Source organism: Erinaceus europaeus, chromosome 4 (assembly GCF_950295315.1).
Source record: "Erinaceus europaeus chromosome 4, mEriEur2.1, whole genome shotgun sequence".
Lineage (NCBI taxonomy): Eukaryota > Metazoa > Chordata > Mammalia > Eulipotyphla > Erinaceidae > Erinaceus > Erinaceus europaeus.
This window is the reverse complement of record NC_080165.1, coordinates 90,988,636-91,005,461: the sequence shown is the minus strand read 5'-3', so window position 1 is coordinate 91,005,461 and position 16,826 is coordinate 90,988,636.

The following is a 16,826-nucleotide window of genomic DNA, read 5'->3' as shown; positions in this document are numbered from 1 at the left end:
ACTAGCTATCTACAAAATGGAGACCCTCCCCCCCCAACTCTTCATCTGCACTATTTCAGCCTTTAAGTTCATGATTAGTCAACTATTTGTTTGGCTCTATATGTTAACTCTTTTTTCAGCCACCAGGTTCCAGACACTAACATGATGTGAACTGACTTCCCTTGGCAGACGACCCCACCAATGTGTCCTGGAGCCTCACTTCCTCAGAATCCTGTACCACTAGGGAAAGAGACAGAAAGGCTGCCAACATCCATGTTCAGCGGGAAAGCGATTACAGAAGCCATACCTTCCACCTTCTGCACCCCATAATGACCCTGGATCCATACTCCCAGAGAGATAAAGAATGGGAAAGCTATCAGGGGAGGGGATGGGATATGGAGTTACGGTGGTGGGAATTGTGTGGAATTGTACCTCTCTTATCCTATGGTTTTTGTCATTGTTTCCTTTTTATAAATAAAAATTAAGAAAATTTAAAAAAAAAGACAGACTCAAATCCAGTCACCAGATGAAATAGAGGTTTTCAGTAAAACAAAGTTGGGTTATAAGGGGCAAGGACATGGTACATTCAGTAGAGTGCATACATTGCTGTGTGCTAGGACCCGGGTTCACCTGCAGAGGGAACATTTGACAAGAGGTGACGCCATGTTGCAGTTGTCTCTCTTTCTCCTCCCTCTTCTGCCTGTCTCCCAATTTCTCCATCTCTATCTAAAGTAAGGAGAAACAGAAACAAAAAAGAAAAATCTGTATTTACATTCTCTTTTCCATTAGCTGAATTTAATCATAAATGAAAAGAACTAAGAGAGTTACCACAAAGTAGTAGATGCAGGGAGGGTTCCCAAAGGGGGCAAGCTCCAGTCCCTCAAGAGCCCACTTCATGGAGGGACCTCAGTCTAACAGACATTCTAGAGACTATGCCGCAGCATGTTACCATTCTTGTGGGGGTGTGCTGGCAGGAGAAAGTTGTCAATTCTGTGTCCAGACTAGTCCCATGTTGATAAAAATTCCTGTATAACCAAATACACTCCAGGTTGCAGTAAATAATACAAAACCCTGATTACGAAAGTGGGGAACCCAAACCACTGTGCCCACAGTATGTGAATGTTTCCCGGGAGCATTCTGGAACTGGATTTGACTTATGGAAGGTTTTAACTTCTCCTTTTGGTGCCAAGCCTGCCATAAGAGAGACCTTCAGATATGGATGCAATTCATACCTATGATAAACTGTAACAGAATAAACCATTCAGAAAGCCCAAGTATCCAGAGAAAACAAAAACTGAACAGAGTAGAGTAGACTCAGACAGAAACGGCACTTGATAGCTCAGAGCAGGTAGCTGACTAGTTCTTCTGAGATCAGACAGTGAAAAAAAATGTTCTTTGGAAGGGGTCAAGTCCCTGACACTTTTTAGAGTGTGCACCCTAACTTGGCCACATGCCTTTCCCCCCCATTGGTGTGACTTCCCTGTAAAGAGAAAGGATCCTGGTTCTCAGAAGCTCGTGTTTCCTCTCTGTTAGGGATCCTATTTAGCTCATGATGGGAATTTTGTCCTCACCAGCATCAGTTTTCAATATTCCTCACACGGATACAAAATTAAAAGGGAAGCAAAGTCCCTATGGGATGTTTTATATCATGAATCATCAATTCCTCCCTAGCCCTCCTGGGAATCTTCCATATACAAAAGTTCCATTGACTCCTGTGGTCCCTGTCAAAGCCAATTTCAAGAATGGAAAAGATGAGCTGGGTCAATTTCATGTGGGGTGCATCTGCCAAGATCTGCTGCAGGCCGAGGTCAGAGCAGTTTAGGAATGAAGAAGCAGAAATGAAAGAGCTGCTATTTAACTATGTGGGGTTTCTAACATTAGATTGTAAATGGATCCAATAATTTATATGAAGGAGCTGAATGAACAACCGTGCTCTGCGGAATTCTTTTTAAACATACAGGTCAGCCTATTTTGGTGGTAACTAGACTGCTGGTGTCAAGAAGCTTTGCCACATTTGTTTTTTATTTTACTTTAATCCTAAAATGGATAAGGAATGAACAGAGTTTAAGCTATTTCATTTAAACTTGTTTAGTCCAAATACTTCCCAGGGATAAAGAGACATTGTGTGTTTAAATATACCTATCTGATTTAAAGATTATATTAAAAATTAGAATGCAGACTAAAGCCTCTTTATATGGTATTCCTCACCCTCCCAGAAAGAGAAGAGAGGAAAATTGACTATGGCTTAGTTATCAGTAATTTGTTATTTGGTAACATGAACATTTATGAAATATTTATAAATAACTCGTTATTTTGATTGGTTCAATCATTCATATTCACTCTGTTTATTCAATGAACATCACTCAGGTCCCTTCTTTGTTTCACTGTGCTAGGGACAGGATGAATAAAAGGAAATAAGATAGATTGTGCTTCTATATAAGCTATAGTTGAGTAACAGAATACAGAGATAAAGCCTGGACAGAATATAAAGAGTAGACATTCATCAGGAAATGCAAACATCAGTAGGGAGACTAGGGGCTGGTGGAGACCAGGATTTGAAGAGCTACGAAACTGGTGATGAGTTTACTACTTCTATTCCTCTGGTATATCCTAATCTAGACTCAAGGCAACCCCAGTGCTAGAAGTGAGCATTGACAAAGACAGAAACAGTTATAGGAGAAGCACCCTTTAGTGCTGACCTGACAAGTGCAAAACAGTCTCCTCACACTCAGAGAGTTTTTTTCTTATCCTAAACCTCAAACACAATCCAACCTCTAAGAGTCTACAAGTTCCTCAAACTCTGAAGGAGTGGAACCTTCCCATCTGATTGAGAGTGGCACAAAGCCTGTCACTTTTTCCTTCTTTGTTTTCCTTCCACTTAGTCCCTGGAATGAAGAGTCTGTTTCAGTTTTGAAGTTAGATTGCTGATGCCTCCAGCTCTGTTCTCTTTTATCAAGACTGTTTTAGCTAGTCTAGATATTTTATGGTTCCAGATAAACTTTTGTAGCTTTTGTCCTATTCTCTGAAGAAATGGGTGGGGTGGTCCAGGAGGCGGCGCAGTGGATAAAGTACTGGACTCTCAAGGATGAGATCCTGAGTTCAATCCCTGGTAGCACATGTACCAGAGTGGTGTCTGGTTATTTCTCTCTCCTCCTATCTTTCTCATTAATAAATAAATACAATATTAAAAAAAAGAAATGGGTAGAACCTTGATGGGGATTGCATGAAATTTGTCTATGGCTCTGGATAGTAGATTCATTCTGATGATGTTAATTCTTCCAACCCATGAACATGGACTATCTTTACACTTCCTTGTGCATTTTTCTATTTCCTTGAATAGTGACTCATAATTTTTTTAAAAATTTCTTTATTGGGGAATTACTGTTTTACATTCAACAGTAAATACAATAATTTCTACATGCATAACATCTGCCAGTTTTCCATATAACAATACAACCCCCACTAGGTCCTTTATTATCCTTTTTGGACCTGTATCCCCCACATCCCCCCCCAAGCCCCAGAGTCTTTTACTTTGGTGCAATAATTTTTTTAAGACACCTGAAAGACCTGTCTCACTGCCTGTGAAGCAACTCCCCTGCAGGTGGGGAGCTGAGGGCTTGAACCAGGATCCTTACTCTGGTCCTTCTGCTTCACTCTACACTACCGCCCAACTCCCATAATTTTCAGTATACAAGTTTTTCACTTCTTTTGTTAGGTTTATTCCTAGATATTTTATTGATTTTGCTAGTATAGAGAATGAGACTGATGTGTTGATATCTTCTTCGGCTTAGTGTTTATATGGAAAAATGCCAGTGATTTTTGTATATTAATTTTGTAACCTGCAACCATACTACAGTTGCTAATAATCTTTAAGAGCTTCTTGCTGGACTCTTGAGGATTTTCTACATATACTATCATATAATCTGCAAATAGTGAGAGTTTGACTTATTTTTTTAAAAAAATATTTATTTATTCCCTTTTGATGCCTTTGCTGTTTTTTCATTGTTGTTTTTATTAATGTTGTCGTTGTTGGATAGGACAAAGAGAAATAGAGAGAGGAGGGAAAGACAAAGAAGGGGAGAGAAAGATAGACACCTGAAGACCTGCTTCATTGCCTGTGAAGCAACTCCCGTACAGGTAGGGAGCTGAGGGCTCGAACGGGGAACCTTATGAGGTCCTTGTGCTTTGGGCCACGTGCGCTTAATCCACAGCACTACCACCAACTCCCAAGAGTTTGACTTCTTTCCCAGTCTGTATCCTTTTATTTTCTTGCTCTTGCCTGATGGCTATGGCAAGGACTACCAACACTATGTTGAATAGTAATGGTGATAGTGGGCAGCTCTGTCTGGTACCTGATCTGAGGGGGAATGCTTTCAGTTTCTCACCATTGAGTATGATGTTGGCTGTAGATTTGCTTCTGTTAGTCTCTGTGTCAGGAACTTCTGAAATCTCCTGATATCTTGCCTGTCTTATATTGTCTTATATTTTTTAGTGTCCCTTAAAACAGGGTTTTCTGTGTGATCAATTCTGCCTAATGGCTATCAGTTGAAGTGATGCATGAAACACTCAGGGCTTGGATGTCTTTCTTCAGCTCTCTTTGTCTTCCACATAGACTCTAGAAGTTATGCCTTAAAGGGCATTCAACAAAATAAAAGGACATAAATTGCTGAGCCATCACTTGGAGAAGTATGTTTGACAAGGATGTTCCATAGAGGGACTTGCACAGGAAAGCAATAAACATTTTCTGGTTTGTTCAGCCACTGAGACATCATAGTTTATTAATGCATTATAGTTCAACTCATGTAATACAATTTATTATCAGCTTATCAAGACCATGATAGTTTCCAGTCAAAGTCTTTCACAGTTCTATAAATCGAACTAATTAAATCCCCAGTCATCTGACTCCTTTTAGTGAGTTGTCCAAAAATTTTGGGATCAACTCTGCTTTTATTACTCTTCTCTATGGTTGCCTTGGAAAAGAGTCATAAAGTCAGAGGTTTACATTTATAATTGGATAAGATCTCAAAATTCATGTAATTAGAGCCTGACTTACCTCTCCCAACATCCCTGCTATGTGGTTGGACAGGGTCTGGCTGAAAACCTCCAGAAAACTGGAAATTTGTTGCTCAGATTATACAAAAGTTCTTTCTTCCCAGCCATTCTAAATAAGGAAACACACTATCCATAACTCATAATCCTCCTGCCCTGTGCTTAAATTTCCTCATTTTTGTCGGGCTGTAGTGCAGCGGGTTAAGTGCATGTGGCACAAAGCGCAAGGACTGGAGTAAGGATCACGGTTCGAGCCTCCAGCTCCCCACCTGCAGGGGAGTTGCTTCACAACAGCAGGTCTGCAGGTGTCTGTCTTTCTCTCCTTCTCTCTGTCTTCCTATCCTCTCTCCATTTCTCTCTGTCCTATCCAACAATGACACATCAATAACAACAATAATAATAACTATAACAATAAAACAAGGGCAACAAAAGGGAATAAATTTTTTTTTTAATTCCTCATTTTTATTTCTCAGGTAGAAAAGTTGCAATTCTATTCAAATGAATGGGGACATCAATGCTCTTTCCATAATGATCACAGTTCTTCTTATCTTTTCTTTTTTTTCCTTTTTTTCAGTAAACTATTTTGGTGAGGTTTATGGCCTGTACATGACAATTCAGAGACAATCCCTATGTACATAATTTACATGCAACTATAAGTGAGGGATTTTTCTTTAGAGGGGCATGTCTCATGTCTGATAAACCAAGCAGTTTGACGCTATATCTTTGTAAATTTTAAGTTTATTTGTCTATCTATGGTACCATCTCTGTAACTATTAAGATTTTCTGAAAGTTAACATAATTATAACACACACACACACACACACACACACACACACACACACACACCAGAAGTGAACATCCAAATCTGCTTAGAAATGTTTTTAATAGGATAGTTTTTTTTTTTTTTATGAGGAGCTTCATTTTCTTGATGTAATGACTGTCAGTTCATAATATTAATCCATGAGTAATGTCAAGCACATATAAGAAAAATAATAAATTTAACTGCATAAAAATGTAAAACTTTTGCTTTGTGAGAAAGCCTACTGAGGCAGAGTAGGTAGCACAGTGGTAGCACAGAGGACTCACATACACAAGAACCCAGGTCCAATTCTTGGCACCGCATATTTGAGACCTAATTCTCCAACCCCCAGTGTCTAAGTAATACTTTCTTTTCTCTGTTTTTCTTTTCCTTTCTTTTATCTCTCTCTTTTCTTTTTCTTCTTATTGCCACCAGTTACTGCTGAGGCTCAGTACCAGCACTACAACTCCACTCTTCCCTATAGCCATTTTTCCCTTTTTGTTTTGTTGTGTTCGTTTTACTAATTCAATTGATAGGACAGAGATAAATGGAGATGGGAGAAGGAGGGAAAGAGGGAGAGAGGGAAAGAGACAACTGCAGCACTGTTTCACTGCTCAAGAATTCCCCCCACCAGCTGGTAGGGAACAGGGGGGTCCAGCTCAGATCTTTGCCCATGGTAATGTGTGAATTTAACTGGATTTGCCACCACTGGCCCCCTCTTCTCTCCATTTTCATTCCAATGGACTTTTTCAAAGCTATCCTGAGATGGTACATTATACATATACTACCAGGTATTAGGCATCTGCCCTCAGTAAAACAAATGTGTTTCTTTGGTTTTGTTTGTTTATTTGTTTTTGTTTTGTTTTGTTACCAGAGCACTGTTCCGCTCTGGATTATAGTGGTGCAGGGGATTGAACCTGGGACTTTGGAGCCTTTAGGCCTGAGAGTCCATTTGCATAACCATTATGCTACCCATCCCCATATATTCTATCACACTGACTTAAGTTTCAAATAACTTAATATACTTGCCCCTTCTTGAAAAGATACTCATTGTACATGCCATTTAATTTTGCCACAACATTAGCCTCTTAAACCAAACTACATGAAGAAAATTGGGGGGGAGGGAGGAAGCAGATGCTTTCCTCTCATTAAACTTGGACAAAACCTCACTTTATAGTGAGTCCCACTGCACAGCTGAGGGTACTGAATTTCTCAATTGCATGTTTCCAAATACTATCATGGTCTATTTTTCAGGACTAACCTATCTCTTGAAACTTTTTTTCCTTTTAAATTAAAAACATTGTTCAAATGTGTTATCAGGGCAACACTAATGTAATGAGTAAAGATAGCCTTATCAGACTAGCTAATCTACTTTTCCTCAAAGATGCCACTTTATTGCATTAAGGGTAACTTTCTCAAAGTGATCTGAAGAAAATGAATGGATTAGCCTTGTGTATTAAAGTTCCACTCTACTTTTTCTTTTTGGCTTAACACAATCTTCCACCTTTTATTAATTAATCAGTTAATTTTAAAACACCCACCACCATCCATTAGGCCCACTTTACCCTCTCATTAGCAGCCTCTTGCTTCCTGGCAATCTCAGTTACATTGTTAATGAATACTGGCTTATTATTATTTTATTTTGATCACTCATGTACTTTGCTTCCTTATATTCCACACATAGGCGAAATCATCTATTTATATTTGTCTCTCTCCAATGCCTTATTTTGCTTTACACAACCTCCTTGAGCTCCTTATGTTCTGCTGCAAATTGAAAAACCTAAACTTTTCTTTTTAATAAAGATTTATTAATCTATTTATGACAATGAGAGAAAGATCCAGAGCATAACTCGGGCATATTGTGATGCTAGGGACTGAATTCAAGACCTCATGCTTGAAAGTTGAACACTTGGGAGTTGGGCGGTAACATAGCGGATTAAGTGCACGTGGTGCAAAGCGCAGGGACCGGCATAAGGATCCCTATTCGAGCCCCCGGCTCCCCACCTGCAGGGAAGTCACTTCACAAGCGGTGAAGCAGGTCTGCAGGTGTCTTTTTCTCCCCCTCTCTGTCTTTCCCTCCTCTCTCCATTTCTCTCTGTCCTATCCAACAATGACATCAATAACAACAATAATAACTGCTACAATAAAACAAGGTCAACAAAAGGGAACAAATAAATATAAAAAAATTAAAAAAAAACAAAGTCAAACACTTATCCAGTGAGCCACCTCCAAGACTCCAATATTTTTAATATCAGAATAGTATTCCATTGTGTACATATACAATTTCTTTATCCATTAAACTCTGGATAGACACTTTGCTTGTTTCCATGTTTTAGCTATTGTAAATGATTCTTCAATAAACACTGGGGTGCATATAACTCAGCTCTGGTTTATGGTAGTACTAGAGATTAATTGAATCTGGGAACACTGGGCCTCAGACATGAAAGTCTTTTGCATAACCATTATGCTCTCTCTTGGCCCATATAACTTTTCAACTTACTAATTACATATTATTTGAAATGATACCCAAAGTTGCAATTGCAGGGTTGTTGTATGTTTTACATTGGTTTGTTCTAGCTCTCCCCCGCCAAGAAAATTGGATCAGTCCTGCTAATTTTGCGGGCCGCTTGGCCCCGCCCCAAGGAACCCCGGGAGGGTTCCAGAGTTCCAGAGTTCGAGAGTTGGAGAGTTGCAGAGTTCGAGAGTGCTTGGCGCCGTCGCGGGGCAAAGAGGAAGCAGAGTTCTGTTTGGTGATTAGTTTGGGTTAGTTTATGAATCGTTCCTGAATAAAGAAATACAGCTTCCCTGCCCAGCCGTATGTCTCTGGTCATCTCTGTTACCCGCCCGTGAAGCTAGCCTGGCCAGCTGGAGCCGCCGAATTTTAACAACACAGGGTCATGAGGTCATTTTATTTAAATTTGTGAGGATGCTTCATGCTGTTTTTCAAAATGGTTGCACCTATTTATATTCTCACCAATAGTGTTTGAGGATTCTTTTTTCTCCAGACCCTAGTAAACTTTTGTTAACAATCTTTGATGGAAGCCATTCTCACAGGTATCTCATTATGGTTTTGCTGAGCATTTCTCTAATCAGTGGCGATGAACAGTTTTACATGTAATTGTTGGCTTTCTGTAGGTTCTCTTTGGAGAAGATTCTAATCAGGTAGATCTGCTCATTTTACAAATTGTATTGCTTTATTGTAGGTGAGTTGCAGAAGATTTTCCTAAACCTTGGATATTAATCAATTGTCAGATATATGATGTACAAACATGTCCTCCCATTTAGTAGTCTATCTTTCATTTTTTGCCAATAATTTCCTCTGTGTGTAGAAATTTTGACTTCATGTAATCCCAGTCTGTTTATTTCTTTTTGTTGGAGTGGAATCCCCAAAGACATCATATCACCTATGTAGTTTTCTATATATTTTAAGGTGTAGGATCTTAGACACAAATCTTTAATCCACTCTGAATGTGTTTTCCATATTCAGGGAGATTAATCCTATTCTGGTGTTTTGCATATGGTTGTCCACTTTCCCCAATGTCTTTTGCTGAAGAGATTTTCTTCTCCATAGTATGGTCACTGATTAAATGTAGTATATGTGTGAGTTTATTTTTGGGCTCATGATTCTAGCAGAGAGTGACTTCAATAATGGCATGAAGGTTGCTCACACAGAGTTTTAGTCAGGGGATACAATAACCCAGACCTGCCTATTCTAGTTCAGTGCTGTTCCCATCTTTTAACACATCATTTGTTGTTCCTCATTCTCCCATTAGATAAGCTTCTCTAATACTTTATCAGTCTTTCCAACTTCTTTGACTAGAGTTAAAGCTCCTAGAAAGCAATGACCATTTCCTAAATAATAACAATATCAATAATAATATTAGTAATAGCAATTGCTATTTCTTATGTGCCAGCTATAATGTCACACGATTTATTTATTTTTTGTCATCACCAGAGCTTCACCACTCCAGACTTTTTCATATATAGAAACACACACACACACACACAGAGAAAGAGAGAGAGAGAGAGAGAGAACACAGCCATTGAAGCTTCCTTCATTGTGGTGGGGGTCAGGCTTGAACCTGGTTGTCCAACTGAACTATTTTCCTGGTCCTATTATTTATTTTTGCTACCAGAGCTACACTGGGGCTTCTTGCATGCACAATTCCACTGCTTCTGATGGCTTTTGTTTGTTTGTTTTCAAATTGAGGGTTAAAGACAGAGGGAGAGAGACAAAGAGGAGGAGATACCACCATCATGCTTCATTGCTCTTGAAGCTTCTCTTTTGTGTAGTGACTCCATGTAGTGACCAGGGGCTTGAACTTCAACTTTACTTTAATATAGTAAAGTATGTGCCCTACTAGGTGAGGTATCACCTAGCCTCCTGTCATTTTCTCTCTTCCTTCCTCCCTTCCTTCCTTCCTTCCTTCCCCTCTGCCTCCCTCCCTCCCTTCCTTCCTTCCTTCCTTCCTTTTTTTCTTTCTTCCTTTCTTTGTTTATCTAAATTTATTTTTATTTTATTATTTTGGATAGAGAAAGATGGATATTGAAAGGGAAGAGCAAGATAGATAGGGAAAGAGAGAAGGAGACACCTATAGCACTGCTTTACCACTTGTGAAACTTCCTTAATGTAGGAATTTCTTTATTTCTATCCTTATAATAAAATGATGAAAACATTCTTTAAAATCAGGCAGGATGACCTTATAGGCTGCACGCACACTCCTGTATCTGAATCTGACACGACTCAGCTATTGATATAACCTTTGACAAGTTGCCTCAGTTTTATCCTTTTAAAATGAGGATGCATTATATCTCCACCTCAGATGGTTACAGTGAAGATTAACAGAGCTGACACCTATGAAATCTTAGAAAGTAAGCATTAAGAGACACACAGAGTAGGTAGTTATTAAATGTTCATTGTTGTCATTATTGTGTATTGAAATATTCCAAATCTCTGGTAACCTCTCAAATCTGCTTTTGTACAGAAAGTCCCTTTTCATGTACAAAGGTAAAAATAGGTCCAGGGGCCAGGAGATTGCATAATGGTTATACAAAAAGACTTTCATGCCTGAGGCACTACCCTATATCCAAGATGAGCAGTGCTTAAAATGGGTCCAGATGGCAAACCTAGGACTAGGAGACAGTGGTCCCTTGTGGACACTTACTATTGCCCTGTCTCTTCCACAGTGCTTAGCAAAATAGCCTTATTTTCTACAATTGACCTCCTCCTCCACACATATTTCAGGAAATTCTTTTAGTTACCAGGTTTTAGTATAGAAATTGTATACTTTTGTATATCTTCTAATACATCTTCATTTGCTCTCACTGTTAAAATTCATAATATCCCTGTTTCCTAAGAGTAAACAATTTTGTTTGAAAATGAGACTAAAATAGCTTGCATAACTAAGGGAAATCAGGTCATCTAGTGCCCCCTGCTGCCTTTTCACAGGACAGGCAACTGAATAATGGTACACTGTTAGTCAATTTTCACTTTCTTCAAAAAGAAATAGAAGTGGTTTTAAAATAAATCGATGGAGTTTATAGTCAACAATATTTATACAACTTTCCTATATTTGGGAGCTACTCTCTTCCCTGATCCAGCTTTCTGGTCCTTTCTCCAGCCATGACATCATCTCCCCAGACATTAACTTAAATCCACTTGCATATCAGATGTCAGACTCAGGGGGAAAAAAAAACTAGTATAGTCATGAGCTCTCTGGAATATAACTAAAATAGGCCTACTAATTATCTACAAGCTCATATCTACAGGGATGCAGAGGTCACATAGACTCCTAAGCTGAATATGGGCCCCAGATCGCATCAAATCGATGGGGTTTGCAGTCAACAATATTTATACCCCTTTCCCATATTAGGGAGCTACTCTCTTCCCTAATCCAGCTTTCTGTCCCTTTTCCAGCCATGCTATCATCTCCTCAGACAATAATTTGGATTCACCTGCATATCAGATTTCAGGCTCAGGCAAACACACACACACACACACACACACACACACACACACACACACACCACTAGTATAGCCACAGGCCCTTTGGAATATAACTAAAATATGCCTACTAGCTATCTACAAAATGGAGGACTCCCCAACACTTCATCTGCACTATTCCAGCCTTTAGGTCAACAACTTGTTTGACTTTGTATGTTAACTCTCTTTTTAGCCACCAGGTTCCCGATGCTAGCATGATGCCAACCAGACTTCCCTGGACAGACATCCCCACCAATGTGTCCCAGAGCTCAGATTCCCCAGAGCCCCACCCTACTAGGGAAAGAGAGAGGCAGGCTGGGAGTATGGATCGACCTGCCAACGCTCATGTTTATCAGGGAAGCAATTACAGAAGCCAGACCTTCCACCGTCTGCATCCCATAATGACCCTGGGTCCATACTCCCAGAGGGATGAAGAATAGGAAAGCTATCAGGGGAGGGGATGGGATACGTAATTCTGGTGGTGGGAACTGTGTAGAGCTGTGTCCCTCTTATCCTATGGTTTTTGTCAGTGTTTCTTTTTTATAAATAAAAATTAAGGGAGTCGGGTGGTTACGCAGTAGGTTAAGCTCACGTGGTGCAAAGCACAAGGACCGGTAAGGATTCCGGTTCAAGCCCAGGCTCCCCACCTGCAGGGGAGTCGCTTTACAAGCAATGGAGCAGGCCTGCAGGTGTCTATATCTTTCTCTCCCCCTCTGTCTTCTCCTCCTCCTCTCTCCATTTCTCTCTATCTTATCCAACGACGACATCAATAACCATAAAAACAAGGGCAACAAAAAGGAAATAAAAATAAACAAATAAATAAAAATAAGATCTATAGAGAGATTTACATTTTATCTTTAAATTCATGTTCTTGAATTTTAGTTGTTTGCTTTGCCTTTGCAAGGAATTACATATTTTTTATTTGCATTTGTCTTCTTCAATTTTGGCTACTTTGTGTTTGGTATTCAAGCTGGTTTTGCTTTACTCTTGACTCTTTCACTTCCATAAAAGGTTAAATACTGCTTGCAAAAGGTGTGTGTGTGTGTTAGGGGGCTGAGGGGAAGGAGACTCAGTCAGTGTGATGGGGGAGATAGAGATTTGAGAGCTTGTTTGGAGGTTCTAGCAGGGGAACGCAGCTACTCTTGTATCCTGGACAGACCGAAGACTGGTCTCTATTGGGGAAGGCCGTCTTCTTCAACGGAGTGCAAAGCTTGGGAAGGGATGCACATGGAGCAGTGAGGGAGGAAGGGGACACCTGCCTAACCAGCCAGATCAGCCGAATCAACCCTGGCGCTCAATGGGGTGACAGATGTCGCAGCCAGATCGCCCTCACATCCGAGATAGAGGCTTGATAAGTGGGTTTTAAAATGAAACCAAAAAGTAACTTCCAGTTATGATGAGTGCCCATCTCACAGGGGAGATAACCCACAAGGATACTCTGTGCTGCCCATATGCCATTTGTAATGATTTGGCTTCTTCTCCTTTGACTGGCTGCCATTCTTGATGGTACTTCTTTCTGCTCTCTGAGTTCTGTGTTCCTTTTCTCCTTCGAGTTTCCCTTAGATGCTGAGCAAGAGAAGGTACCAGTTATGAGCTTTGCCTCTATTTTGATATCAAGGCCATCGAGCTTTCCAGTGGATCCTGAGGCTGACCAGGGACAGAGTTCTGTTTTCATCACCTTTAGATAAGAGGAATCTGTGAGAAATACTCTGGAGAAGTTCTACATATCAGTGATAGAAAGGTCAGGGGTCTCTAGCTCTATATGCTTGCTTTCTTACCCCTGTAAAAATGGGCCTTGAGTTTGTTGTTATTGCTTTTAACTTTTTATTTCCTGTATTTATTGGGTTAACAGTCAGAAATCAAGAGAGTAAGGGGAGAGAAAGAGAGATACCTGCAGCGTTGCTTCACCTCTCACAAAGCTTTCCCCTTGCAAGTGGTGACTGGACGCTCAAACCCAGGTCCTTGCACATTGTAGCATGTACACTCAACCAGGTACACTACCACCTAGCCCCACCCCTGGAATTTTTTAAACATTTATTTATTCCCTTTTGTTGCCCTTGTTGTTTTATTGTAGTAGTAGTTATTGTTGTTGTCGTTGTTGGATAGGACAGAGAGAAATGGAGAGAGGAAGAGAAGACAGAGAGGGGGAGAGGAAGATAGACACCTGCAGACCTGCTTTGCCACCTGTGAAGCGACTCCCCTGCAGGTGGGGAGCCACTCCCCCTACCCCCGGAATCTTAAAGGCACTAGTTTTGGATAATGAATATGGAGCACTGGAGGAAAAGCACAAAACTCATCCAGTGGTCCTTAAAGAGGAAGTGTTGGGAGCCCGGTGGCAGTTGACCTAGTTAAATGCACATATTACCAAGAGTGACTGAAGGTAATATTGCCTTTACTGTCAAAAGTGAGGAAATAATACAATGATTATGCAGAAAGATTTTCATGCCTGAAGCACCAAAAGACCCAGGTTCAATATCTACCATAAACTAGAGCTGAGCAGTGTTCTGGTAAAACAAAAAACAAAAAACAAAAAACTGGATTATCTACATTCCGTTATTGCTGTTGCCCACTAATGTTGGCAACCATAATTTATAGTTCACAATAATGGCTCAGGTCTACATTTCTGCATCACTTAGAATGCTGAGATTTTAAGTGCATCATAATTGTGAAAGTTCATAATTCATCTTTGACTTTACCTTTGGATTAACTTTGCTTTAGTATTATATCAAGGCAACGCTAGTTAATTTTTAATTTGTTGTGAATACCATGGTTACTTTCCAAGAGTTCAGATAATAAAAACTGCAGTTACTATTATACAAATTCAATAATGATTCCATCACTGAGTTAAGAAAGACAAAAGATAGTGTTGTTGCTAGGGGTTGCTCTACTCTCCAAAGGGAGGCTGGGTCAATATACTCTGCTACTTGAGGAAGGCTGGTCCTGAAATGAGTGCAGCCCAGAATATTCCTAGCTAGGACCATGGAATGTCTTCATTGTAAGTGATTATCCTTTCAGAATCTTGCTTCTGCAAATTCCAAAGAGATTCTATTTCTTTAGTGTGGATATAAAATGGCTGACTTGTGGTAGACAATAGCCCTCAGGTAAAACAAAACAAAACAAAACAGCTATCACTTCTTTGTAGGCCTCCCTGGTATCTTTGTTCTTTAGTAGAGCCTAATTGCTTGTAGGAGAGGTCAGAGGATTTTGATTTTCTATCTCATAGTCTTTGAAGAGAAACTAAAGTACATCAGTTTTTCTGCAGGTCACCTAAGTGAACGGATTCCAGAGCTAAGGCTCCACTCTCACTAATCCCAGATTTCAGAATGTTACTCATTACTTGAGGACTAGTCCATTTTTCCAGTTCTTAAGACTTGGAGAATACAGGCTGTACTCAGTTCCTGAGAGGATTATTTTCAGCATCAAAATGGCAGGACATTACCCTTGAAATGCCACTTCCATCACTTTATATATAATCTGATGACTTCCTAATAACAGCTACAGGGCTAGCAGCGGACTTGTTTATAAGTGAGAAACCCCCAATGATTCTGGATGTTATCTCCTAGACTGTGTTGATCTATTTGAGGGGGTAGATCCACTTGTACTCTGCTCAACAACACAGTTTGCATATTTGAAGGGTAGCTTAAAAGACTAGATTGAATTTGTCCAACAGCAATAAAGTCAAACTCATATTCTTAAAAAAAAATGAGTCAGTTCCAGAAAAGATAAGTGTCAGGGGGGTAGATAACATAATGGTTATGCAAAGAGACTCTCATGCCTGAGGCTCCAAAGTCCCAGGTTTAATCCCCTTGCACCACTATAAACCAAAGCTGAGCAGTGCTCCAGTGTAAAACAAACAAACGAAACTTACTCTTTTGTGGTCCAGGAGATGGCACAGTGGATAAAGCATCCGACTCTCAAGCATGAAGTCCTGAATTTAGTCTCCAGCAGCACATGTACCAGAGTGACATCTGGTTCTTTCGTCCTCTCTTATCTTTCTCATTAGTAAATACATTAAAAAAAAGAAAAGATGGGAGTCAGATTATTAGCATTAGTAGATAATAGTGGTTGAGCCCCTTGAGTTTCTGCTAAAACACTACTGGTAGAAAAGTTGACCAAAATAATATGTTTCAACAGTGACACAGAGAGTTGGATGAAAATGCATACAAGTCAAGAGATCCGCCTTGTATCTTGGATAAAACGCGTTACAATCAGGTGAAAGTGAATGAGATTTTGATTCACCTTTGCCTCATAATTTAACCATATTATTAGCTGGAGTTGGGAACAGCTGATTGTGTGAGAGGTGGAAGATGGCTTCATTTACCTAAGAACTTTCCTGTTCCCACGTGCCAAAGAATACTGAATTCTTACAATATAAGAGGAATTATTCTGCTAGGTTTAGGTGAGAATATCTTGAGTAAAAAATCTTAAAAGGCTGTTTTCAGTTTCTAATACCTCAGTTACAGGGTGGAAATGGGGCTCTCAGGAAGTAACTAATCTGAGTAGCATCTTTTAAACCCAGTTACAGAGCTGCAGAGGTATTATTTACTGGAGGTCACATCAGTCAAAAGTACTGAAGCAATCTATGAGTGAGGACATGGGCTTAAATCTCAGGTTCCCACCTGCAAGTGGGTGTGGGAAGCTCTTCAGTTAGCAGTGGAACAGTACTGCAAGTGTCTCTCCTCTCTCCCCCTCTCTCTTTCATCTTCTATATAAAGAATAAAGACCTTCGAAAAAGGTGGAATGTACTCTGGTATTAACTCTGGGGGCAAGAAAGAGAGACAGAGAGACATAGTTCTGCTATGTCTCTCAAATGCTCAAATGCTTTCTGATGACTCTTACATGGCAACCGTCTTCAAATTTATCAATAGTTACTGTATAAAAAGGGTTACTGAATGCATCCTAGAAGGCAAAACTGGAACAAATTGCCAGGAGGCATAATTCTAAGTCAGTTTCAGCTTTAACCTGGAAAAGGGTCATTTTGGAACTCGGCAAATTTAAAGCTTTTTCCAGTTCTGG